Below are 25830 nucleotides of genomic sequence, written 5' to 3'. Positions count from 1 at the left end.
TACTTTAAAAATGCTATCATGAATTGGTATAACTTTTTTTTTTTTTTTTTTTTTTTTTTTTACTTGTAAACTAATTACACTTATATTAGCTTATTTCCCTTTTTTCTTATATGACATTATTATACAGTTATATCCACCAGAAAAATGAAAAATTTAAGTTTACTGTCGGTGAATGTAAGAGGTCTTAATTCGCCGGAAAAAAGAGCCAAAATTTTTACATGGTTAGAAGAGAGTAAAATAGATATAATACTTTTACAAGAAACTCATTTTGTTGAAAAACGTGTGGAAAATTATGATAGAAAATGGAACGGGAAAATAGTACATGCTTTTTCAGACTCTCCTTTTAGTAGAGGAGTTTCCATTCTTTTCAACAGAGATTGTAATGTAGATATTTTAAATGTACATAAGTCTAATGATGGAAGGAAAATACTTATTAATGTAAAAATAGACGATAATTTATTTACAATCATTAACGTATATGCACCCAATAAAGAGTCAGATAGGTTAGCCTTCTTAAACACTCTCAACAAATTTATTTCTTCTTTTTCTGCGCAAGATAGTACGATCATAATAGGAGGTGATTTCAATTGCAATTTTAATAAAGAAAATGACAAATCAAATAAGAAATTAAATAAAATAGTAAATAAGCTCGACTTAGTCGACGTATGGCGTAATAAAAATCCTGCTAACAATGGTTATACATGGTGTGATGCAGAAAATTGTCCAAAGAGTAGGATAGATTATATTTTTGTAAATAAAGACTATAGAACGTGTAAAAAATATTATTGTACGACGAATTCCAGGCACTCACAATAATAGCACACGGTTAAGTGACCACAGATATCTTAAATGTACTTTAAATCTTAGTAAACTAGAAAGAGGTGCAGGTTACTGGAAATAAAATGTATCTCACCTTGAAAATGATGATTACAAACACGGTATAATAGATATATATAACAATATTGATGAAACGCTAGATCCAATTTTGAAATGGGAAACTTTTAAAATAAGTGTTCGTGATTATTCTATTAAATACGCAAAACAATCTAAGCATAATATAAAATATAAAGTAAAACTGTTTGAGGAAAAAATCGATAATATTGATTCATTGCGTAGTTCAGAAATTAATATGAATGAAAAGCGAAAACTAGAGAAAGAATTAGATGCAATGTATGACGAAATTGCTAAAGGAGCTCAAATAAGATCAAAAGCGCAATGGATAAGCGATGGTGAGAGAAATACAAGATTCTTTCTAGGATTGGAAAAAAAAACATCAATCAAATAATACGATAACTGAATTAAAAAAGAATAATAAAACATTTGCTAGTGATAGTGAAATTTTACAAGAAATGTGCCTTTTTATGAAAACTTATATACAAGCAAATCTGTTGATGATAACAATATTTCGTCTTATTTACAAGACATTGAATGTCCAAAGCTCAATGATCGCGAGAGAAAGTTTTGCGACACACTTCCAACATTTGATGAATGTTCAGATGTGGTTCATAATTTAAAAAGCAACAAATCTCCAGGTTCAGATGGATTACCAGGGGAATTTTATAAATGTTTTTGGAATATAATTGGACCTCTCTTTTACGAAGTATTATTAACTGTATTTGAAAAAGAGGAATTACCATATTCTCAGCGATTGGCACTTATCACCCTTTATTTAAGAAGGGTGACAAGAATAGTCTTAAAAACTACAGACCATTAAGTTTAACAAACACCGATTACAAGATCATAGCCTTTGTTCTCGCAAAAAAATTACAAAGTGTCATAGATAAATTAATTAGTAAGGAACAATCGGCATATATCAAAGGTCGCTACATAGGTATAAATGCAAGATTAATTTTAGACATTTATGAATATTGTATGGAAAATGAAAGAGATGGATTATTACTATTTTTAGATTTTGAAAAGGCTTTCGATTCAGTCGAGTGGAATTTCCTTTTCCAAGTTCTGAAAAAAATTAACTTTGGTGATAATTTTCTCCAATGGATGAAAATTCTATACAATAAACCAATATTCAGAATTAAAAACAATGGATGGATTTCTAAAACTTGTAGCATGAATAGAGGTATTAGACAAGGATGCCCTATTTCAGCTCTATTGTATCTATTGTGGCAGAAATATTGGCCCTTAAAATTAAAAATAACAATGAAATACAAGGTATTAATTTATCAAACACGAAAAGAGATATAAAAAATATTCAGCATGCAGACGATGTCACACTGGCTTTAAAAGATATATCTTCTTTAAATATTGCAGTAACGACTGTTAATGAATTTTGTAAACACGCTGGCTCAAAAGTTAATTTAAGCAAAACACAATGTATATTACTAGGTAGTCTTAAAGATAAATACACATATGTAGGAGGCATACAGGTAACTAATGATGCTGTTCGATGTTTAGGTATTCACATTGGCCATAATAAAATTCAATGTTATGAATTGAATTGGTTAAAAACTTTTCAAAATATGGAAAAACTCTTTGAATCTTGGAAAAAAAGAAAAAATTGACTATTTTTGGGAAATCATGTGTCGTTAATTCATTAGCTACGTCACAACTTATTTATATGGGTTCAAAATTACCAATGCCCGATCCCGAACATATTCGACAAATTAAAAGCAGCATATTTGACTTCATATGGAATAAACGCGATAGAATTAAAAGAGATACTGTGATCGGAAAACAGGAAGATGGTGGAATAGGTGTGATAGATAATGAATTGAAATTTAAGGCCTTAAAGGCAGCATGGACTAGATTCCTAATAGATAAGAATTGTATACTCAGCGAAATAGTAGAAGGCTATTTGAATTGTCTTAATGTTGATATCAATTATATATTAACTTTATCGGAGACAAAACCCTCAGACTTTAAAATCATTTCAAACCTCCCGAATTTTTATAAAGAAGTATTCTGTAGTTTTAATGATTGTAAAAGATATATCGATGAAACAAAATTATCTAATGTAAGTTTTGCTCACCAACCAATATGGAATAATAATATGTTTAAATATGAAAACAAAACAATATGTTTTAAAAATTGGATCCAAAGTGGGATAACATATGTTAAAGACCTTTTTAATAAAAGTGGACAATTTAAAACTCTACAAGAATTGTCCTTTGATCTGAAACAAAAATCGAATTGGATGTGTGAATATAAAATAATAAAAACGGTAATCTATAAAAAAAGCTTTAAGATTAGATATGACTTGTTGTTCATACATACAGACTATAGAAAATTGTTATTTTAATTTTATCAATGGTGCATATTGTATTGAAGATAAAAAATGTAAAATTTTCTACGATAATCTACTCTTTAAGAAATTTAAAGCTCCAAGTCATCAATTAATGTTTAAAAAAATATTTTCTGTTGCTAAAGAGAGTTGGAAATTTATATATAGAAACAAAGTAAAAGACATCTATGACAAAAGAATATGTGAATTTAATTACAAACTGTTAAATAATACATTATGTTGTAACAGTTTTCTTTTTAAATGCAAATACAGAACATCTGCTTTTTGTAATATGTGTGATGAAATTGAAGATATTAGACATTTACTTTTTGATTGTGCACATGTTCAAATACTATGGAAAAATCTGAGTTCTGTGTTAAATTTTGATATACAGTGGAAACATGTCATATTAGGATTTTATTCTGAAAAGAATTCCAAAATACAATTTTTGAATACCTTTGTGTCTTTCCTAGCGTATAAGATATATAAATTTAAAATGTTTTGTAGATGTCAGAACAAAACTGAAACAAATGATATGTTACTCTCTTATGTAAAAAATAATATTAAAAAAAATATGGACTTATTAATGAAGTTAACGAAAACTCATATGTTTAAAAATAAGATAGTGTCATTTGTAGAATTGCTATAATAAATATTTGTTACTCTGTTATTTATGTTGTACTAACTATCCTGACCCGGGATAGTTGGAAATTGTAAATGGGTTTGCATAATGATTAATAAATTAAAAAAAACACTGTGAGGAAAACACAGTCTGCTGTAAAACAATTCACTACATGGCTGCAGCAGAGTCCTAGAAATGAAACTCGTGAAATCAATAGAATACCGCCAAGTGAGCTGGATAACTACAGAGGTCATTTCTGCTATCCATACGGAAAATGGACGGGTCAGAATATGAGCCAGACACACTCACCAGCTGTCGATCATCGGTCTATGACAGGTACCTGAAAGAAAAAAAAATACCTTTATAGGCTAGTAACTGACAAAGAATTTGAAACAAGCAGAGCAGTTTAAATGTCTGAAAGGAAAGAACTCAAACAGAAAGGCAAAGGTGGCAAACCCAACGCAGCTGAGCCATTAACCATTTCAGAGGAAAACAAGTTAAAGGCAGAAGGCTGTATTGGTTTACATAGTCCCAAGGCACTATTAAATAAAATATGGCTTCAAAACACTATGTTATTTGGCATTTATGGTGACACAGAAAACCATAAATTACAATGGTCAGATATTGAATTGTGTAAAGATGAAAATGGAAAAGATACTTAGAGTTTCAAAAACTAGACCCGGGCAAGTTACTCATCTTCGAGCTTTCAGGTCAAAACAATTTGCTGATCCAGAAGATCCTCTGAACTTTCCTGTGCAAGCATACAAAACATTCCCGGGATAGACCACCTTCCACCAAAACACCACACAGTCCTTTCTATGTTGCTATCAATCTCAAGAGGACTCCGGACTTTCAATTCTGGTACAAGAACCAACCACTTGGAGAAAACTTTCTTCGCTCCATTATGAAAGATATGGCAACTAAGGCGAATTTAACTTAAAAAAAAAAGAATCAATCTGCGAGAAAATCGACATGTACACGTCTGCTTCGTGCAGGGATTGCAGTGACTACTATCCAACAACTTACAGGGCATAAAAATGTTCAAAGCGTAAATAACTGTGCAATCGCCTCAATCGAGATGCAGAAAAGTATGAGCGACATTTTAACCAACAATGAAAATACCCTAAACCAAGATTCAATAAATAGAAATTCAGTTTCCAATTACCGTTTTCAGAAAAATCCACCTTCAGCATGTTCAGGGCTTTTGTCATGTGAAAATCGAGAACATTCGAACCTGTCCATTAGTTCCACAAATTCTTCCTTTCGAAACACTTCCTCAGAGGGCGCATACTTTGCATTAGTAGGATTAATGAACTGTTCTATCAGCATTGATAATTATTCTACTCACGATGCTCCGTAGCGAAGACGAATCCGTTGCATTGAAAGTGATGATTCGGAATGAAACTCAAATAACTCCGAAAGGAAAAATGAGCGTGTAAAAAAGAGTTCCGTGAAAATGTTTTTGTTCAATGAATAAATGCTGCATAATTATTCCAAAAAATTTTTTTGTTCTTTTAAGTTGATAAAACTGAAAGGGTATGTAATAAATTTATCATTATAACAGCAACTCTCGTTGACAGGCAAGGATCATCAGATCAAAGTCGACGCTTCGCGTCGCATTTGATCTGATGATCTGCGCCTGTCAATTCGACGTGATCTGTTTCTTTCGAGAAAGTTATTGTTATAATAATATATATATATTTTTTTATTTCATAATTATAAATTTGCTATTCCATGGATCTTTTACAGGGTTGTATTTAACTTAAATGACCGTTAAGGCCCTTAGTTCTCTTGTTGTTATGGTATACATTGCAAAGGCGCTGTCAAATAAAAATACTCCATCACAGAAATTAACAAAATTTTATTATTGTCCGATTAATGCAACTTTAATTTTACATTGAAGTCTGTACAAATTGTAAAAATGTAATTTTAATTTTATACAAATCTCTTGGTAAAGATTTGCATAAACTCTCCTTTTATTATATGAAAGAGAATTCATCCTTTATTGTAATATTTTTGTTTAATATATTTATGGCCTATTCTTATGTGTTACTAATCATGTGAATTTTGTTCATTTGACTTACATTTTTTTACAGCTAAACATATATATTTTAACTACTTTAAAATAAATCAAAATTGTTTGATATCCCTTCGTTATACATTGAATACCTTTAGTTTGTTTTATTTAGCTTATTTAGTTTAATCTCCAGAATTGCAATTAATTTGAATAAGTAGATATGTTAATTGAGGCTTGAAGCAGTTTGTTTCATCAACTACATACCAATAAATGAAATAATAATAATAATTATTATTATTATTACAAAACTGGTTCGAACAATGCAAGGTTCTGGAAATGAAACTGAAATAACAAGAATTTTGGCATTTAAAAATGAAATACTCAGGTTCAAATCTCTTTAAACGGAATTGTTTCTTTGCGCATTTTAAGAAATTGTTTCAACTTGAAATGTACAAGAAAAAAAAACATTACATTTTACTTTCTTTAGATCAGTTAAAACTTTTTACCGATAAGGAAAAACGTTACAGAATTTATGACAGTTAACTCTATATCATCTGTAATTCTTGTGAGGTTACTTTTAGAGAAGTTAATTTTTAATTACTCTGTTTATGTCTTTCTGTTAAATTCCGGTCTTGATCAAATTCAAGCTCTAGCTGAACTGCACGTGTAACCATATAGGTGAAGATCACTCCGTATCTCTTAACAGTGCTTCTGCCTCGCCTTAGCAATAACAGGTCAAAATAGTCCATTCCAACATCTAAAAATGGTACCTGATTAGTATGTAGTCTTTCTTTTGGCAGATCTGCCATCTTTTGTTTCAAAACAACAGCTTGGTACTTCCAACAAATTAAACATTTGGAAGCAATTGATTTGAACAGATTCGAGGCTCCCACAATCCAAAACCTTTGCCTCAGGACTGCTTAATTGAATTCTTTCTATAACGACCAGTAGATCTGTGTGCATATTTTATGATCAGTCTGGATAACTTTGAGAGTTTAGGGAGTATAACTGGATGTTCTGCTTCAAATGTCATATCTGATCCTTTTAGTCTCCACCAACTTTTAACAGCCCATTGTCAAATATTGGATCTAATTTGGCTAACTTCGATGTTTTTTGACACGTTTCTCCTTTCCAATATTGAGATTATAAATCTACTCCTAAAATGTTTGTCTTTGTAGACACATACATGTAATAATCGCTCCTTCGGCTTTCTTCATATCTTCAGGAGTACGTGCTGGTATCATCTTGTCTACTAACATATTCTTCTTCATATCTTTCTTCATTTTATCTTCAATATTTTAATCTGATGTACCTGCGTTTTTCATGTATTCCCTGACTGTTCTTGTTGCATTTGCATGTTTTCGTAAATTATTCTTACTATGCAAAATCCACGCTGTAATTTTCTTCATCTCTTTCCAATCAGAGAAGTAATCTAGCAAATTAGCTGAATTCAATCTATGTTGAATTCAGTGTTCAATGTAACTTCTGGATCATTTGTGGGTTTCTGTTCCTTCACATCATGTAGGTCTTGTTCTGGTCATTCACTTTGATCCTTCCTTAGAAATTCTGGTCCGTTAAACCAAGGGTGTGACTCAAGAACTTGTCAATTCTTCCGATTCCTCGAGAAGCACAATCTACAAGAATTTCCTAGGAACGAACATTGTATCACTGATTCAATTTAGTAGCATCACGGATCACAGCTAAGCGATTGGAAACAAATGTATGGAATCGCGCACTTGTGTTGGCTATGTATTTCAGTATAGTCATACTGTCAGTCCAGTAGATGATGCGTTCTATATTCAGATCTAGCTGTTTAGAAGCAACCATCGCTAACTTCACCATTATTACGGCTGCTGTTTATACCTTCCTCGGAATCATAATAGTCTTCCAATGAACAATACGACTTTTCCCAATCACAAAGTAGACTCTTCCTTATTCATTTACACAGCGTTAGAAGATCACTTTCCCCATTTCTACATCGCTTGCATCAGAGAAGCAATGTAAATGACAGGAAATAATCTTCCAAAGTCTTTGGGTTTGTAATATCTTGCTATTTTTAATGCTTTCAATTGCTGTGCCGGTAATGGCCATTTGGTCCAACACTTCAAATGTTCTCCACTGATTTCCACATCCAAGTGTACTCCAACCCTACATAATGTTTGTTACAAGATCTTAGTACTCATAACAGAGGAAGATGCTAATTCGAGAGGATCATACACTGAGCTTACAATGGAAAGAATTCCTCCTAGTGTAGCTCGTTGTTCTTTGATAGATATCTGAAATCCCAACCGATCACTCTCAATAAACCAGAAGACACCTACAGCTTTTTTCTGCTGAACATTATCTTCCTATAATCCACTCCTCCAAATTCTTTGAACAATCGTCTTCGGGAATAGTCTCTAATACAGATACACTATGCTGATCCAATTGGTCAAGTAAAAGCCTCAATTCTGGCAAAGGGAAAAAATGCTTCTAACAAATGATTTTGCTTATTTTTCTGTTCTTAGTAATACCAGTCAACTACATAAATGCTTCGTTGAACTGCATCTACTGTAGAATGTTTATAGTTCTGCATATTTTTCTGTTGCCATACGTTTCAAAGTATAGGCACAGCAACATGATGAAATAGCACCAAAAATATGCACCTCCAACCGGAATAATTTTGGGTCGTATTCTAGGTTCCCATTACCCACCAAAGAAAACGGAGAAATTTTCTATCATCCTCAGGAACAAACACCTGATAGAACATAGCCTCAGTGCCTCCCTGTACAACAATCTCTTGAAACCGAAGAAGTACTCCCCAAAAAACTGTTTGTTAGATCTGGTCCTTGAAGGAGTTCCTTGTTCAGACGTAAACCCATAAATGTTGCTGAACATTTAAATACTACACGTATCATCTTAGGTTTCTTATAATGATACAACCCTTGGTATGAATTATACCATACGCGCCCATCATTTCTGTCAAGCTTGTCCTTTGGAACTATTTCAGCAAAATTCTTTTCAAATAGCTTCCTCATGAACAGTTATCTTTAAACTTCTTATCTCTTTCCAACTTCTTTTTAAGTCTTTTCAGCCTTTGATAAGCTTGATAAAAATTGTTTGGCATCTTAATCAAAGTTTTTCTAATTCGGAAAGGTAGAGCTATAGTTCAGTGACCTCCTTGTAAACAAATCAATTGTTTTACCTGAGTCAACAAACCTTTCAACAGAATTTTCTCTTCTGTCATGTATTGTTCTTTCTGGACAGTCCATATTTTAGATTTCTTCACTAGCTCTTTTAACTTCTGGGGCTCGTTTCTCAAAAAGTCGTAGATTTGGGCCTAAGTTAGTCCGACTAAGTAAGTTACACCAAAATTTAGACGGGCCTAAATCGCGTTTCAGAAAGCGGCGTAAGACTAGGTCTAAGACTAAGATCTCTCCGCTAAGTACTTAGCATGCGCAGATCGTATTTCACTTGGTTTAAAGACTATAATTACATCCGGCGGTTCAAATTAATATCAAACTTAAACCTAATTACAGAAGTAAGGCACGGAAAGCATTATAGCGCGCATGCATGTTTTCTCTCTTCATCATCTTTCAAACAGATATATTACGCAAACCTATCTGTATTTTCAAGGTCAAACATTTAAATTAAATAAATAACTATTTTTGTATGCTCAGATAAATTTTACAAAATCTATATAGGTACAATTTACATTAGAAAAACATAAACGTGCATGAACTCGATTGTGATATTTCGATACAACCCAAACACTGTACATAGCATACGTACTTGCGAAAAATTGGAATACACTAAGCATTAAGAATTTTACTGATGTAATTTTCCTTTGAAATTTAGCCATATTGTCTTTTCACGTATGTTTTACATTAAAATAAATACACATAGGTAGTGGCAAAGGTTTTGAACAGGTTTATAGCAACGGTTTCAAAAGTGGGGGGCCCAAAATAAATCTGACAAGCCAAAAAAAACCCTAAACTATCAAAAAGTGGGGGTTGCAGGGGGGGGGGGCAACTCCCCAAATTAATGTGACCAAAAAAAAACTTCATTAACTGTCCAAGTCAAAAACCTCATGAACTGTCCAGGTCATGGAATTATGGAATTGCCAGTGCTCGACAAAAAATAGGGGGGGGGGAGGGGGAACCAGCATCTGAAGGAAAATTTAATATAGCAAAATACTACACTAAGAAAAAGGGGAGGGCTGAGGCCCCCTGGCCCCACTGCGTTCTACGGACCTGTGGAAAAATTAACAATTATGAAATCATATATTATTAAAAGATGGATAAGAGATTTTTGAAAATTTATCAGTTGTTTTGAATTTATAATTTCATAACAGAATAATCAATTTTAACTGAATTAGATTTCTTGGCATTCAAGCTGATACATATATTATAATACATGCATTACACTTTGGACATACAGTATAACACAGTCCATGTAAAAATACCCATATGCAACATTTCCATTAGCATACGCATTCTCAATTAAAGTTTGCAAAAGCTTGATTAGTTTTTGATCAATTTCTTGTAATCCATATCACAGGCAAACAATCTAGTATTTCTATAAATTTCTGAAATATTCTCATTGAATATATTTCCAGTCGGGATCAGATTTATTTAGATCGGGAAAGGTATAAATTTCAACATCACCTTCTTTTTTTAAATCTAGTAGTCTACTAAGAATATGATCATATAATATCTCTTTTATAGATGCAGAATGTTTCTTGAAGATTTTATCTAGATTTAAATATATTAACAAGTCATGATTTCCATACTCATAAATATTTTTAGATGAGCAAAGTTTCTTCTTCTTGATATGTTTTATGAGTATAATGCTTTAAATGACAGCAAATTTGAAACTGTTTCTCATTTACAATAAATAAAACATCTAAAACACGTTATTGACCACTTTCTTTTCAAATGCATATAATACAAAGTGTTTATCTGTTCATAAATCGATCAAATGACACTCCCAAACAAAGTTCGTCTGAGAAAAGTACGATAGATTGTAAATTAATTAAAAAGAAATACCTATTTCAAAAAAATGATAGACCCATCTGCACATCTTATACGCCATGACAGTTATTCCTTTGAAATAGGAAAATACTGTAATACGGACAAGATAATTAATTACTGGAACATTCTACAAATTCATATTTTTTTGTTCTGTAAATTTTATATTTAATCAAAAGGGAAATTTAGGTAAAAGGTGCATTAACCTAATTGATGGCATAATATTTCTTATCATAAATATATTAAATGTATATTGTTTGAGGATTTTAAAAAAAAAACATTATCCATTTTAAAAAGTAAAAAAAAAATTATCAGGGAAATTGTAGTCCCATCAGCGCCTTTAAATAACTGGAATCTGTGACTAGGGAAGGAAAACCCCAACAGAAAACCACCGGTCCTCCGGGTCCAGGGGGTTTTGCGCAGGGTTAGCAACCCGCTAAAAAAGGCAATTGCTACAGAAACGCAAACAAGATTTAATCAAGACTTCTCAAATTCTGGAAGAGAAGGTTCTCGAAAAGGAAGACGAAGGACGCCATGTGGTGAAAGCCAGAGACAGAAGGAAACTACAAGGCCGAAAACCCTTCTCGGACCCAGGAATATCAACATAGGAACTTGGAACGTAAGAAACATGTACGAAGCAGGGAAAACAGCGCAAATTGCAGTAGAGATGAGAAACTACAATCTGACACTGCTCGGCATAAGTGAAACAAGATGGATTCAGTTAGGACAGTGCAGACTTACTACAGGTGAATTACTCCTCTATTCTGGACATGAAGAAGAAAATTCACCGCATTCTCATGGAGTGGCACTCATGCTATCCAAAACAGCAAGGGGTGCATTGATAGGCTGGGAAGCACATGGACCAAGGATTATAAAGGCATCATTTAAAACAAAACATAAACGGATTAGCACAAATATTATCCAGTGCTATACTCCAACAAATAATGCAGAGGAAGAAGCAAAAGATGAGTCCTACAACAGACTTCAAAGTGTTATTGACACCTGTAGAGAAAGAGATGTTACGATTATGATGGGAGACCTTAATGCAAAAATTGGAAATGATAACATCGGATATGGCGAGATCATGGGACAACATAGACTGGGACAAATGAATGAAAATGGTGAAAGATTAGCAAACTTTTGTGCATTCAACAAACTAGTTATTGGTGGCACTTTATTCCAGCACAAAATAATCCACAAAGCCACCTGGGTATCACCAGACCAGATAACTGAAAACCAGAAAGATCATATATGCATCAATAAAAAGTTTAGAAGAACTTTGCAGGATACCAGGGTCAAACGAGCAGCAGGTGTAGCCTCAGATCACCATCTACTGACAGGCAGCATCAAACGGAAGCTCAAGAAAATGAAAACAGAAGGAAACTCTCAGAGAATCAGATATAACATCAGGTTTCTCCAAGATTCCCAAATCTTACAGGAGTATAACATTGCGGTTAAAAACAAATACAAGCCCTACAGGAAATAGGGGAAGAACCAACAGTTGACGAAAGGGATGAAAGAGACCATCACAACAAGCTGCCATGAAGTACTTGGAGTGAAAAAGTATCATCATAAAGAGTGGATAACAAATGACACACTTAGGAAAGTACAGGAGAGGAAGGCTAAGAAGGCTGTGGTCAATTCAAGCAGAACAAGAGCTGAAAAAGCAAAAGCACAAAAAGAGTATGCAGAGGCCAACAAGAGAACAAAACAAAGTATTAAAGCTGACAAAAGAAGGTATATGGAGGAACTAGCAATGGAAGCAGAACAAGCTGCAAAAGCAGGAAACATGAAAGACTTGTATGACATCACCAAGAAGCTAGCTGGGAAGCGAAGTAAACAAGAAAGGCCAGTGAAAGACAAGGCAGGGAAGCAACTAGAAGGGGAAGAAGAACAAAGAAGGAGATGAAAGAGCATTTTGATTGATTGATTGTATGTTGTTTTACGTCCCATTGAGAATTTTTCACTCATATAGAGACGTCAGCATATACCGGTGAAGGGCTTCAAATTTTGACCTTTACTCGGCACTCAGGGCCATTGAGCAGTGAGGGATCTTTATCGTGCAAACGCATGCCTCGGTTTTTAAGGTCTCATCCGAAGGACCTGCAACTTTCACTTCAAAGTGCCGAACGCATGGCGAAGGAACAGTTGCTACCCATTTTTTTTTATCGACTTAGGTCAGTCGCGGCCGAGATTCGAACTCACGACCTCCCGATCACGGAGCGAGCGCTCTACCGACTGAGCTACCGTGAACGATAAAGACCATTTTGAAGAATTGTTGAATAGGCCAGTTCCACCTAACCCTCCTAATATTACACCAGCAGAAGAGGATCTAGACATAGACTGGGGACCACCTACTAAGGTGGAAATAAAAATAGCCTTAAAACAGATGAGGAATGGCCAGTCAGCAGGGCCTGATAATATCCCGGCCGAGGCACTTAAAGCTGATTTTGATAACTCAGCCGTTATAAATCACCCACTTTTTCAGAAAATATGGGAGGTAGAAACAATCCAAAAAGAATGGAAAGAAGGATACCTCATCAAGCTTCCAAAAAAGGAGACCTCAGCGATTGTGCCAACTATAGGGGAATAAGACTGTTAGATGTTCCAGAGAAGGTATTTAATAGGATCATACTGAACACAATGAATGAAGAAGTGGATGATAAGCTACGTGACCAACAAGCTGGATTTCGTAAAAATAGATCTTGTACGGACCAGATAGCAACGTTGCGCATTATCATCGAGCAATGTGCTGAATGGAACTCCTCCCTCTATGTAGGCTTCATAGATTACAAGAAAGCCTTTGACAGCGTTGACAGGGAGACAATATGGAAACTTCTGCGACATTATGGAGTTCCTTGTAAACTGGTAAATATCATCCGCAACTCTTATGAACACCTGACATGCAGGGTCATACATGGAGGACAACTGACGAAACCATTCGAAGTAAAAACAGGAGTTCGCCAGGGATGTCTACTGTCACCCTTTCTATTTCTTCTTGCAATAGACTGGATAATGAAATCATCCACGGACAATAGGAGAAATGGAATACAGTGAACACCATGGTCACAGTTAGACGACCTAGACTTCGCGGATGATTTGGCACTCCTATCACATACCCAGGTACAAACGCAGGAGAAAATTACAACAGTGGCAGAAATATCAGCACAGATAGGACTCAACATCAATATTGCAAAAACAAAGATCCTAAGAGCAAACACACCATCACATGCTTCATTAAATATAGAAGGAAAGGAAATAGAGGAAGTAGAACATTTCACCTATCTTGGCAGTATAGGCCAACAAGGAGGAACGGAATCGGACATAAAAGCAAGAATAGGAAAGGCCAGAGTAGCATCCCTGCAACTTGGAAACATCTGGAAGACCAAGGGAATTACAACACGCACCAAAGTTAGGCTTTTTAACAGCAATGTTAAGGCAGTGCTTCTCTATGGTTCTGAGACATGGAGGATGACCGTTACCACAACAAACAGGATCCAGACATTCGTCAACTCTTGTCTGAGACGCATTCTCCAGATTAGATGGCCCGACAAAATCAGCAACATCATTTTGTGGCAAAGAACAAACCAAGCCCTTATAGAAGAAGAAATAATGCAGAGAAGGTGGAGGTGGATAGGGCATACTCTACGCAAGGCCCACAATGACATCTCAAGGCAAGCCCTATCCTGGAACCCCCAAGGAAAACGTAGGAGAGGTAGGCCAAAGAATACCTGGCGGAGAGATCTTGAGGCAGACGTCAAAAGAATGGGCAAGAACTGGAAGGAGGTAGAAAGCACTGCTCAGGATAGAGGGGCCTGGAGGAATCTTGTTAGCGACCTATGCCCCAAAAGGGGTAGCAGGCATAAGTAAGTAAGTAATAAGATTTTGTGCAGCAGTTTTACTAATCTATATAATATTCTTCTTAGAATTTTACAGTGTCATGTCAAATTGAATAGGATATGCCCCTTTTGCCGAAGCTGTTTTGTTGATGCGTTTTTTTTTTTTACCTCGAGTAGTTATGATCAATGACCTCAAAATGTGTATTGGCTATATCATGTTGTGAGTACTAAGTATGTACACTTAAGAAAATGAATGAAAACATTCCCTGTATAATAAATATAGGCCTCTTGTGCATTTTTATTAGCTCATTTGCTTAGAAATGCCATACCTAGCTTTAACTCACAAGCATATTACATGTTCGTGGACACATGCTATCCCCCTATAAATTGCAATAATGCTACACTGCCAACCGTGTACTATAATATTTTAATATAGACCAAGACTGAGCATATTTAATGTAAAGTATTTGTTTTGTATTTTTCCAATTTTGTCCGATTGCATTTGATCTGCAATTTCCAATTTTGTCAGAAAGGTATTTTTTGACAATCTGAATTGAAAACCCACTATATTTGGATGAGTTGATGATTCCTGTTGTGTACTCGAGCTATTATTTCTTATTTCATCGATGTATCAGAAATAAAATTACGTCAATCTTTTCCTGATAGAACTGAATTGGCTGTTTTGATATACCCAAGAAAGAAAAGCAGTTTCAAGGCATTGCAACATTGACGTGATTATGAATTTCAATACGGTAGCCGAAGAAGATGGTCAACAACCACAAGTGGAAGCTACAGAATCTGATATTGGAAAATCACGACCTTTAAGAAACAAGAAGCTTACAGAAAGAGGAAAATCATACAAAGTAGATCAGAATTATGGTACGTTCAGAAGGATGAAAACATCAGTAGCACAAATAAAAACGTTGATGCTACAAAACAAAACCAACAGAGAGGTTGTTAGAAAACGATACAGTGTATAGTTTCAAATATATGAACTTGAAAACCAGATATATGATAAAGCATAAAGATGTTTGCAGATCACTATGACTATGATATATTTCTGATCAACTTTAAGATGGCCATCCGCACGGAACAGCGTCAAAACATACAGTTATGTTTTAATATGGCTGAAACGACGTCGGACACAAAAGATTTATTCAAGCAACTTAAAATAATCGGAAAATATTTAGTTCATTGACTTGTAATTGGTGTATACGATACGGTGTGTAAAATTTCGGAGACACTTCAAGAAGTGGAAAAACACTGTTATTTGATGAAAAAAATACATGTATATCCCTATTCATGACGTTGTTATAAATCTAGCGCAGTCGGACTAAGCTGTGCAGCCTGTGTATATGAATTGATGACGCTCGTAAATTATCGTGTATTGTTTTGAATTTTAAAAAAAATTAAATCAATTATGATCTATATATAAATATTATTGCATACACTTGGCAGTGTGGCATAATAAACAAAATTAGCGTGTGTCCATGAACATGTGATAAAAATTCAAAATCCATATTTTTGACGTTATCATGAAATTAGCGTTACGTCAGACTGGGCCGTGCGGCTTGCATATACAAAGTATTTACACCTATAATGTTCATAAAATAGTGTGCATTGTTTTAATTTTTTTTTATATATTTACTTAAGCATGGTCTATATTAAGATATTATTGTACACGTTTGCCATTGCGGACTTTATTAAGAAAATTAAGCACTTTTCCACAAACTTTTTGGACAACCCTCGTAAGTTGCGTTTCACAAAAAGGCGCAGACTTAGTCGAGACTAAAGTTAAACTTAAATCTACGCTGCTGATGAGTTGGCGTAAGTTCTTAGTCTGTACACAACTTGAAAAAAGTGGCAAGTGATTAGATCATAGATAGATAAAAGAGTAATTATTTTGCAGGTATACGATACAATACCTATTTATATACATATATGATATGTGAAAAATTGTGAAATTTACAATTATTATGTAGGCAAATAGAAAGGTATTAAAATCTAGCGAGGATGTAGACTTTTTTCCTTAAAAAGGTTTGATGAGCTATAAATTGTAAGTAAGAATTTTGAATTGTGAAACTGGGTTAGCTAAAGATATTAAGACGTGCCCGAGTTTAAAAAAAAAGCAGGCACGCGTAGTATATTGAGGGGGCTGCAAACCTCCTGTTTTTTCCAGTAATGGTTTTTTTCTGTTAAAAATTAAGTTGTAATTTACGCTGACCTTCACTTTCAGTATTTGTTTTCTTGTACTGTCGAAGTTTGCTGAATATTTTGGTTACTCAATTACCTACTCCCTTTCCCATCTCCCCCACACACTGGGTCCCTGATAATTTTTTTTCACTTTTAAAATGGATAATGTTTTTAAAAAAAAAAAAAATCCTCAAACAATATACATTTAATATTTTTTCGATGATAAGAAATATTATGCCATCAATTAAGTTAATGCACCTTTTACCTAAATTTCCCTTTTGATTAAATATAAAATTTACAGAACAAAAAAAATATGAATTTGTAGAATGTTCCAGTAATTAATTATCTTGTCCGTATTACAGTATTTTCCTATTTCAAAGGAATAACTGTCATGGCGTATAAGATGTGCAGATGGGTCTATCGTACTTTTCTCAGACGAACTTTGTTTGAGAGTGTCTTTTGATCGATTTATGAACAGATAAACACTTTGTATTATATGCATTTGAAAAGAAAGTGGTCAATAACGTGTTTTAGATGTTTTATTTATTGTAAATGAGAAACAGTTTCAAATTTGCTGTCATTTAAAGCATTATACTCATAAAACATATCAAGAAGAAGAAATTTTGCTCATCTAAAAATATTTATGAGTATGGAAATCATGACTTGTTAATATATTTAAATCTAGATAAAATCTTCAAGAAACATTCTGCATCTATAAAAGAGATATTATATGATCATATTCTTAGTAGACTACTAGATTTAAAAAAAGAAGGTGATGTTGAAATTTATACCTTTCCCGATCTAAATAAATTTGATCCCGACTGGAAATATATTCAATGAGAATATTTCAGAAATTTATAGAAATACTAGATTGTTTGCCTGTGATATGGATTACAAGAAATTGATCAAAAACTAATCAAGCTTTTGCAAACTTTAATTGAGAATGCGTGTGCTAATGGAAATGTTGTATATGGGTATTTTTACATGGACTGTGTTATACTGTATGTCCAAAGTGTAATGCATGTATTATAATATATGTATCAGCTTGAATGCCAAGAAATCTAATTCAGTTAAAATTGATTATTCTGTTATGAAATTATAAATTCAAAACAACTGATAAATTTTCAAACATCTCTTATCCATCTTTTAATAATATATGATTTCATAATTGTTAATTTTTCCACAGGTCCGTAGAACGCAGTGGGGCCAGGGGGCCTCAGCCCTCCCCTTTTTCTTAGTGTAGTATTTTGCTATATTAAATTTTCCTTCAGATGCTGGTTCCCCCTCGCCCCCTATTTTTTGTCGAGCACTGGCAATTCCATAATTCCATGACCTGGACAGTTCATGAGGTTTTTGACTTGGACAGTTAATCAAGTTTTTTTTGGTCACATTAATTTGGGGAGTTCCCCCCCCCCTGCAACCCCCACTTTTTGATAGTTTAGGGTTTTTTTGGCTTGTCAGATTTATTTTGGGCCCCCCACTTTTGAAACCGTTGCTACAAACCTGTTCGAAACCTTTGCCACTACCTATGTGTATTTATTTTAATGTAAAACATACGTGAAAAGACAATATGGCTAAATTTCAAAGGAAAATTACATCAGTAAAATTCTTAATGCTTAATGTATTCCAATTTTTCGCAAGTACGTATGCTATGTACAGCGTTTGGGTTGTATCGAAATATCACAATCGAGTTCATGCACGTTTATGTTTTTCTAATGTAATTTGTACCTATATAGATTTTGTAAAATTTATCTGAGCATACAAAAATAGTTATTTATTTAATTTAAATGCTTTGACCTTGAAAATACAGATAGGTTTGCGTAATATATCTGTTTGAAAGATGATGAAGAGAGAAAACATGCATGCGCGCTATAATGCTTTCCGTGCCTTACTTCTGTAATTAGGTTTAAGTTTGATATTAATTTGAACCACCGGATGTAATTATAGTCTTTAAACCAAGTGAAATACGATCTGCGCATGCTTAGTACTTAGCGGAGAGATCTTAGTCTTAGACCTAGTCTTACGCCGCTTTCTGAAACACGATTTAGGCCCGTCTAAATTTTGGTGTAACTTACTTAGTCGGACTAACTTAGGCCCAAATCTACGACTTTTGAGAAACGAGCCCCAGAAGTTAAAAGAGCTAGTGAAGAAATCTAAAATATGGACTGTCCAGAAAGAACAATACATGACAGAAGAGAAAATTCTGTTGAAAGGTTTGTTGACTCAGGTAAAACAATTGATTTATTTACAAGGGGGTCACTGAACTATAGCTCTACCTTTCCGAATTAGAAAAACTTTGATTAAGATGCCAAACAATTTTTATCAAGCTTATCAAAGGCTGAAAAGACTTAAAAAGAAGTTGGAAAGAGATAAGAAGTTTAAAGATAACTGTTCATGAGGAAGCTATTTGAAAAGAATTTTGCTGAAATAGTTCCAAAGGACAAGCTTGACAGAAATGATGGGCGCGTATGGTATAATTCATACCAAGGGTTGTATCATTATAAGAAACCTAAGATGATACGTGTAGTATTTAAATGTTCAGCAACATTTATGGGTTTACGTCTGAACAAGGAACTCCTTCAAGGACCAGATCTAACAAACAGTTTTTTGGGGAGTACTTCTTCGGTTTCAAGAGATTGTTGTACAGGGAGGCACTGAGGCTATGTTCTATCAGGTGTTTGTTCCTGAGGATGATAGAAAATTTCTCCGTTTTCTCTGGTGGGTAATGGGAACCTAGAATACGACCCAAAATTATTCCGGTTGGAGGTACATATTTTTGGGTCTATTTCATCAAGTTGCTGCGCCTATACTTTGAAACGTATGGCAACAGAAAAATATGCAGAACTATAAACATTCTACAGTAGATGCAGTTCAATGAAGCATTTATGTAGTTGACTGGTATTACTAAGAACAGAAAAATAAGCAAAATCATTTGTTAGAAGCATATTTTCCCTTTGCCAGAATTGAGGCTTTTACTTGACCAATTGGATCAGCATAGTGTATCTGTATTAGAGACTATTCCCAAAGACGATTGCGCAAAGAATTTGGAGGAGTGGATTATAGGAAGATAATGTTCAGCAGAAAAAAGCTGTAGGTGTCTTCTGGTTTATTGAGAGTGATCAGTTGGGATTTCAGATATCTATCAAAGAACAACGAGCTACACTAAGAGGAATTCTTTCCATTGTAAGCTCAGCATATGATCCTCTCGAATTAGCATCTTCCTCTGTTATGAGTACTAAGATCTTGTAACAAACATTATGTAGGGTTGGAGTACACTTGGATGTGGAAATCAGTGGAGAACATTTGAAGTGTTGGACCAAATGGCCATTACCGGCACAGCAATTGAAAGCATTACAAATAGCAAGATATTACAAACCCAAAGACTTTGGAAGATTATTTCCTGTCATTTACATTGCTTCTCTGATGCAAGCGATGTAGAAATGGGGAAAGTGATCTTCTAACGCTGTGTAAATGAATAAGGAAGAGTCTACTTTGTGATTGGGAAAAGTCGTATTGTTCATTGGAAGACTATTATGATTCCGAGGAAGGTATAAACAGCAGCCGTAAAAATGGTGAAGTTAGCGATGGTTGCTTCTAAACAGCTAGATCTGAATATAGAACGCATCATCTACTGGACTGACAGTATGACTATACTGAAATACATAGCCAACACAAGTGCGCGATTCCATACATTTGTTTCCAATCGCTTAGCTGTGATCCGTGATGCTACTAAATTGAATCAGTGGTCCAATGTTCGTTCCTAGGAAATTTTTGCAGATTGTGCTTCTCGAGGAATCGGAAGAATTGACAAGTTCTTGAGTCATACCCTTGGTTTAACGGACCAGAATTTCTAAGGAAGGATCAAAGTGAATGACCAGAACAAGACCTACATGATGTGAAAGAACAGAAACCCACAAATGATCCAGAAGTTGAAAGGGAAGCTACTTTAGCTGGTCAACACTGAACACTGAATTCAACATAGATTGAATTCAAAATTTGCTAGATTACTTCTCTGCTTGGAAAGAGATGAAGGAAATTACAGCGTGGATTTTGCATGGTAAGAATAATTTACGAAAACTTGCAAATGCAACAAGAACAGTCAGGGAATATATAAAAAACGCAAGTACATCAGATTAAAATATTGAAGATAAAATGAAGAAAGATATGAAGAAGAATTTGTTAGTAGACAAGATGATACCAGCACTTACTCCTGAAGATATGAGGAAATCCGAAGAAGCGATTATTACATGTATGTGTCTACAAAGACAAACATTTTAGGAGTAGATTTATAATCTCAATATTGGAAAGGAGAAACGTGTCAAAAAACATCGAAGTTAGCCAAATTAGATCCAATATTTGACAATGGGCTGTTAAAAGTTGGTGGAGACTAAAAGGATCAGATATGACATTTGAAGCAGAACATCCAGTTATACTCCCTAAAGTCTCAAAGTTATCCAGACTTATCATAAAATATGCACACAGACCTACTGGTCGTTAAAGAAAGAATTCAATTAAGCAGTCCTGAGGCAAAGGTTTTGGATTGTGGGAGCCTCGAATCTGTTCAAATCAATTGCTTCCAAATGTTTAATTTGTTGGAAGTACCAAGCTGTTGTTTTGAAACAAAAGATGGCAGATCTGCCAAAAGAAAGACTATATACTAATCAGGTACCATTTTCAGATGTTGGAATGGACTATTTTGACCTGTTATTGCTAAGGCGAGGCAGAAGCACTGTTAAGAGATACGGAGTGATCTTCACCTATATGGTTACACGTGCAGTTCAGCTAGAGCTTGAACTTGATCAAGACCGGAATTTAACAGAAAGACATAAACAGAGTAATTAAAAATTAACTTCTCTAAAAGTAACCTCACAAGAATTACAGATGATATAGAGTTAACTGTCATAAATTCTGTAACGTTTTTCCTTATCGGTAAAAAGTTTTAACTGATCTAAAGAAAGTAAAATGTAATGTTTTTTTTCTTGTACATTTCAAGTTGAAACAATGTCTTAAAATGCGCTAAGAAACAATTCCGTTTAAAGAGATTTGAACCTGAGTATTTCATTTTTAAATGCCAAAATTCTTGTTATTTCAGTTTCATTTCCAGAACCTTGCATTGTTCGAACCAGTTTTGTTATAATAATAATAATAATAATTGGTATTATAAATAAATAAATGAATTAATAAATCAATACAATATTGATTACATCAATAATGATAACATTATTCACCGATACCATAAGAGTTAAAATAATTTGAGCCATAAACTCGAGATATTTTCCAAGAACCAAACACATAAGAAATTACTTATTTACCATATTAAACTTTTAAGTCTTGACTCAGTGAGTCAGTCATCATTGATCCTACTTGAATGTCTGACACATCAAGTTGTTAAAAAAACCGTTTTTGAGTATTTTAAACATATAGTATCAGAATTCTTCTAAGAAGCTAATACGCTGCAGCTTTAACTCGACATTCACATATAAGGACGACATTTTATCAATTAACAAGAGTTACTTCCATTTATATGTCGACTATATATATACATGTATCACATTGAACTTAAAATAAAAGACACCCAGAGTTCGCCACATCATTTTATATTTGGATGTTTTACTGACTATTGACTATAAGGGCCAACTAACAACTAAACTATATGTCAAACGAGGTGACCTCAGCTTTTCCATCGTCAACTTCCTTATTTGTGTAGTAGTTTTCTCCTTTAAACTGCATTTGCTGTTTATGTCGAAAACTTATTCGATATTAAAAAGCATGCTTTGAATACGATCAATTTTTAGGCAGAGTCAGACAACTGAAAAATAAGTTGCTGTTACATTTCATAAATTCTCTGGTCGTTATATTGACCTTTTAAGCAAATACAACCGAACAATGGGTCGTGATTTCATACCACTTATTAGGATTTTGTGTTGAACAAAACTGGACTATGGAATATTCATTCTACTTGATCAATACATAGTGTGACTGTCCGACAGGGGATGCTTACCCCACTTAGACAACTGATCAAACCTCTTCCAGGGGTCAGTGTTGTATGCCCTGTTAACAGATTTGTATTGTTTGTAGGATATTTAAAGATTCACTGTTCATTATTTTCACCTACTTCATTCATGAAAAAGGCAAAAGTGGCGTTATATGAAAACACATTTTTTCCAGATTTTTAATATGATATTAAAACATGACTTCCGTTAACGTTTCTTTAAACATTGCTCAGAAGTTGTCTCTTCTGAAACATTGTCTCTTGGCATATTTTCCATTCCCAAATCTCCTCTATCTTGCAAATGTCTTCAAAAAGAAGAAAATTTCTCAGTAAATTTAGCATCAGAAAAAAGTACATGATATCTCTGTACAATGTTATCGGAGGGCATTTCTTTTCGTAGCCGTCTTATAACCATGTTATACTCATGTTCTTGCAAATGCAAATTTAGTTTTGTAGTATCTTCGCGTTTCTTATTCATCGATCTCAAACATCTTAGCAAAACAGAAAGTACGCATGAGTCGATCAAGAATGTTAAATCCCTTCTTGCAGCAACCAGAAATACACATCGTAGAATGATTTCGTGTTGAACAAACCAAACACCGTTAATGTTTTCGAGGTAATCGTCCAAAAAACTCTTGAGAGGAATAACTTCGTCCTCTGAATTGAGAATACCAACATTAAAAATAGTTTTCAGCTTTTGAAACACTTTTTGATCAATTTTTTCCTGACGGAAAGAACCATTATGAATCATAGCATACACAAGATATATAAACTTTTCTTTATCGAAGTTGCTTTTGGATGATGCAAGATTTTCGAGACTATCTAAAAGAAACTGAATCGGATTTTTGCAAAATGTTTCTGCTTCCTCCTTTGAGCTTGTCATCCTATAAATCAATGAAATTATTTCAGAGTGCCCAACACCCTTGGCAGCTGCTTTCTTAATCATTGTTGAAGTTATTTCAAAGGAAGCCGTTGTAGGAATACTACATTTATTTCTTTGAGCAGATATTATTCCTTTAATTTCAGGATAACTATTAATGTTACTAAATTTGTACCATGGAAACTCTTTATCACATATATACTTAACTACATGAAGTGATGATTCATATTTCACACAAATATCTGTATCCATTGTCAAAATTACACTGAAGTTATTTTGCTGTTGTGTAGTATGCTGTTGTGTAATATTTTCTAGCCACTTTATCCTTTTTCTGACTAAAACTTCTGTGAAATAATCTTCGATAAAGTTAGGAAAATAAATAAACAAATGATTTATTTCCACTGACAATTGTAAATCTCTCGTATCATGAAATGTCATAAACCAACAGATTTTATGTTGTTTCTTCGCTTCATTGAAAATTTGCATAGCAAGTGTTTTTCTGCCACTCCCTGGCAATCCCACCAATAGCGCAAACCCTGTCGTATTAAATTGACTCACAATGTCCGCTAGTTTTGTCCTTTCATATGCTTTGTCAAGTTTTACACCCACTGAAATATAAAATTGTGCAAAGTGAAAAGAATATATGAAAACTATTTTGATAGATGATGAAATTATTTACATGTTACTTACAACTCGTCAAGAATGGCTGCCAGTCCATTCCAAGATTTTTTCCCCCAAGCACACTATTTTCTGGTGTCGGCGTATTTTTGTTTTCTTCTATTTGTTAAAAAAAATCAGACACATAATAAGTAACATGTACATTATCCGTCCAAAGGTTGGATTAAGCAAGCAAAGATATATAATCTTCTACAATTCACTTGAAAACTCTTAAGCCAAAAGAAATATAGAGATAATTTAAGTTTAAAAGTTGATGCTTTGATTCAAAAACATTGCTAGAATGAAGCGGAAAACCTATCAGGATTGTTTTAAAAAAATAATTTTTGTTTACACATAGTTTATCAATACAAAATGGTATCATTAGTTGGTATGTAGTTGATGAAACAAACTGCTTCAAGCCTCAAATTTACATATCTACTTTTTCAAATTAATTGCAATTCTGGAGATTAAACTAAATAAAAAAAACTAAAGGTATTCAATGTATAACGAAGGGATATTAAACAATTTTGATTTATTTTTAAATTAGTTAAAATATATATGTTTAGCTGTAAAACAATGTAAGTCAAATGAACAAAATTCACATGATTAGTAACACATAAGAATAGGCCATAAATACGAAAAAAAATATTTTTTCTGAAAATATTACAATAAAGGATTAATTCTCTTTCATATAATAAAAGGAGACTTTATGCAAATCTTTACCAAGAGATTTGTATAAAATTAAAATTACATTTTTACAATTTGTACAGACTTCAATGTAAAATTAAAGTTGCATTAATCGGACAATAATAAAATTTTGTTAATTTCTGTGATGGAGTATTTTTAATTGACAGCGCCTTTGCAATGTATACCATAACAACAAGAGAACTAAGGGCCTTAACGGTCATTTAAGTTAAATACAACCCTGTAAAGGATCCATTGAATAGCAAATTTATAATTATGTAATAAAAAATAAATAAATATAAATTTAACAATAACTTTCTCGAAAGAAACAGATCACGTCGAATTGACAGGCGCAGATCATCAGATCAAATGCGACGCGAAGCGTCGACTTTGATTTGATGATCCGTGCCTGTCAACGAGAGTTGCTGTTGCTAATGATAAATTTATTACATACCCTTTCAGTTTTATTAACTTAAAAGAACAAAAATTTTTTTTGGAATAATTATGCAGCATTTATTCATTGAACAAAAACATTTTCACGAAAGGAAGAATTTGTGGAACTAATGGACAGGTTCGAATGTTCTCGATTTTCACATGACAAAAGCCCTGAACATGCTGAAGGTGGATTTTTCCGAAAACGGTAATTGGAAACTGAATTTCTATTTATTGAATCTTGGTTTAGGGTATTTTCATTGTTGG

The sequence above is a fragment of the Saccostrea echinata genome, unplaced genomic scaffold (assembly GCF_033153115.1).
Source record: "Saccostrea echinata isolate AGI-Se365-2 ecotype Australia unplaced genomic scaffold, CSIRO_AGI_Sech_v1 ptg000014l, whole genome shotgun sequence".
NCBI classification, from domain to species: domain Eukaryota; kingdom Metazoa; phylum Mollusca; class Bivalvia; order Ostreida; family Ostreidae; genus Saccostrea; species Saccostrea echinata.
Note: the sequence above shows the minus strand (reverse complement) of the source record.